Raw genomic sequence first — 3,418 nt, 5'->3', positions numbered from 1 at the left:
CAGCCCGGAGCGTTCCGCCGCGCCGGGAGCTGTCCGTTCAGCACCACCGCGCTGCCGCTCGGAGCCGCATTGCCCTTTTTTTCTTTTTCACCAGGAGCTTTTCTTTCAGCACCACAGCATTGCACTTAGACTTTTTAAACGGCTGCGTTCCTCTTTGGTCTGAAGAACAATTTCGTCTGCACTTCCAGTTATTCCTATTACCTGTAGGACTTTCAATCCTATTTCACCCTTGCCACCCTTTCCCCAAGCAGTTTTAAGGTATCTATTTCTGTGGAAGTCATTTTTTTCTCATTGAATGATCAGAAACAAAGATAAATTCTAACCTTTAACGGCTCATTCCGACTCATTGCTTACAGTAGATCTAAACTCTTTTTTCTGCTTATTCGACTCCTTCCAGCTTCCCATCACATCTGTAACAAACTTTTAAAATTATATTGCCACACCACCATGCACAAGCCTACCTGCACAGTAGAAATAGATTATTCCATCACATTCAGATGGTTAACAGAGGTTAGCACGTCCTGTATTTATATATATATTTTTTTATATCGCTTTCTAAGAAAGTGCATATTAATGTTTACTTTAAAGAATGTGTAAATGGTGCTATCAAGAAATCTGATCAATTTTATCCCAGTCTTTTTGTGTACCACTTCGAATGTATGAGATTTATTTTTCTATTGGAAAAAAAAAATAAACAGTCTGAAAGCATTACAATTGGTAGATTTTAGTAATTTTACAGTGAATTGAATCCCTATGTCATAGTATCATTAAAAAATTTAAGGATGGGTCATGCAAATTACTATATGCTTATTGATAACACTCACACATTTCTGTCTGGACACTCTTCAGTCCATCTGCTGACTCCTAAATGTCTGTTTCACTTGAGACAAGATGTCTACATACTCCAAATTTTAAATGCTTTGATGTGGATTTTGGGTGGATTGAGGGCTACTGTTTACCACAGTTTCACAAACTGAGACTGGTTTATTCTATAAGTGATAGCGATGCAAATGGTATTTTTTTATATGCAAGAATAACATGGCTTAGCATGTCCGTATCTGGTGCAATGCAGTCCCTGTACATATAATATGCTGCAGCTCTAATAAAAATGATTGAAAAAAAATCTTTAATGAAAAGAGAACAATATACTCTATTATAGTTCTATAAATATGTTTGCTTACAGAAGTTTTGCATCTTTGTTCTTTCCTCAAGACTTTAATAGTCCATAATAATTTCTTGCAATTACATGTTGGTGCCTTTTGTTCAAAGGGTAAGTACTGTGCTGCTTTAACTGGTTCTTGGTAGGCAATTTTACACACAGCACATTCTCCTTGTAGCTACATTTATATATTTTTCTCTTAAAATTGTAATTCCCTATTCTAGAATAATTAATTTAGAATTTATTATTAGTTTAATAGTAAAGTATTTTTCTATACAGATTAATACAATAACCTCTATATTATATAAGCAAAAAGATTTTCAGAAAGGTTTACATTACATATAAACATATATACTGCTATTTGTAAATAAAACTTTTTTTGTGATTAAATTAAAAAGTAGTATAATTTCAGGCTTATAATGTAAATATTGTTTAAACTGAAAACATTCAATATTTTGCTTACAGTATATTTTTAGGGGTAATTTAAAATGTGTAGCTTTAAAGAAAAAAAAGTTTCACAGATTTATAGTGGGTGAGCAGCTGTTTCCACATTGTTAGGGCACAGAAGTTCCAATTGCCACATTAATCAAAGTATTGAGACTACAAAATCCATTTCATTTAATCTCATTATTGAATAAACAGCTCTGTAGTGATGCCGATTTGTACTTGTTTCTCTAATAAAAATGCAACTGTAGCTCTCAACACAAATTAGTTTTAATTATTTAAATGATATGAATTTGTCAAACATAAATAATCTAACACCTGGTTTGCCTCCTCGTTTTCTGAAAAAATGTGTTTCATGAAAACTAGTAGAGGATGATAATGGGGAATAACAAAGGTAGGTCTATGTATTTATTCCAATTCTATTAATTTTAAAAAAGGGCAAATGTAAGTTGATTACTGTCTAAGAGGGTGGAAAAGTAATCTGTCTTACTGCTGTGCAAGGACACTACAGAATACAGCAAAGCAGAAGGATGTCTCACATACTCTGGTTCTGTGCAACTCACTTGTCCTGTGCTCCTGTCTGAAAACTGGTGGCAATGATTTACAGCTTAGCAATCCTTCTTCTGAAGACAGGGATCACATTACCAAGCGATAAGTGGTGTAGGTTTTAAGACACTTAATCAAGATGGCAAAATCTGCCATAACAGTCACCAGTTTATGTGGTTTAACAAACCTTCTCAGGCAAAAGAAAAGGCTGAATTTCCCTGTTTTGTCTTTGTTTTAGTAACTTCGTTTCAGGAGGCCTGCCTGACCTTAGAAGAGGAGTACCCTAAGTGTCAGAAGGGTATAATATCATATATAAGCCACTTGGTAGATCTCTGAAAATGGAGATCCATTTGTTTTCACCACAGGATAGTATAATTATGTTTGCTGTTTCTGTCTCATGCTACATTTTGTTTTAAAATATTTGGTATTTAAAATTCTGGATATCCTAACACGCTGCCCTGAAATCATTTATCATTTGGTTGAGGAAATATATAATCCAGCTGTGGTTGTTGGTGGTGGCCTCATATGGCACTTCAAGCAGTGATAATTTGTATTACTTTCTGTATATTAAAAAATTCTTTAATATTGATTCTGTTTGTGGTGTATTAACTGTTATCCTTTCTTGGTAAAGGAAGAGTGCTAAGCAGATAGTTACTGTCTTAAATCAACAAGGCAATTTTAGAGTCACATGAAGCTGTTGAAACCTACCACTCAGTAGTTTGTCTGCCAGATTAATCATCTTTATTGTTCCTCCTGGAGCTGTGTCTCTTCCTTTGTGCAAAATATTTCCAGCAGGCAGGCTTATAGTGAGAACATACAACACTCCCAGGGTATGATTACGTGACTGTCACCATTATGATTGTGCCCTACATGTTAGTAACATAGTTCAGGGTTTCAAACGATTTTTTTTAAATGCAAATTGTGGATTTTTTTCTTAAGCATTTTATATTTTATAGTGCATTTTCTTTCCAAATATTCTTAAAATTATTTTGTGTTAGTAGTCCCTTCTCAGTACTTTTAATTTAAAAGTTCCTATACTCAATTTTTTGCATATCAGCAAAATGGTTTTTTAAACCATTTGCAATTGTTGTTAAATAATAATTTGCAATTATTGTTAAATAATCAGTAAATATACTACAGAAAAGTACTGTGAGACTACCAAGTTAGTTTTGATGTCATTGGAACTCAGTTAAATGTCAGTAGTAAAACTAAAATCAAAGAACTCTGGTATGCAACTACTCAACAAGAATGAGAACTGTATTTAGCTAT

Source organism: Onychostruthus taczanowskii, unplaced genomic scaffold (assembly GCF_017590055.1).
Source record: "Onychostruthus taczanowskii isolate IOZ18803 unplaced genomic scaffold, ASM1759005v1 scaffold1, whole genome shotgun sequence".
Lineage (NCBI taxonomy): Eukaryota > Metazoa > Chordata > Aves > Passeriformes > Passeridae > Onychostruthus > Onychostruthus taczanowskii.
This window is presented reverse-complemented; position numbering follows the sequence as displayed.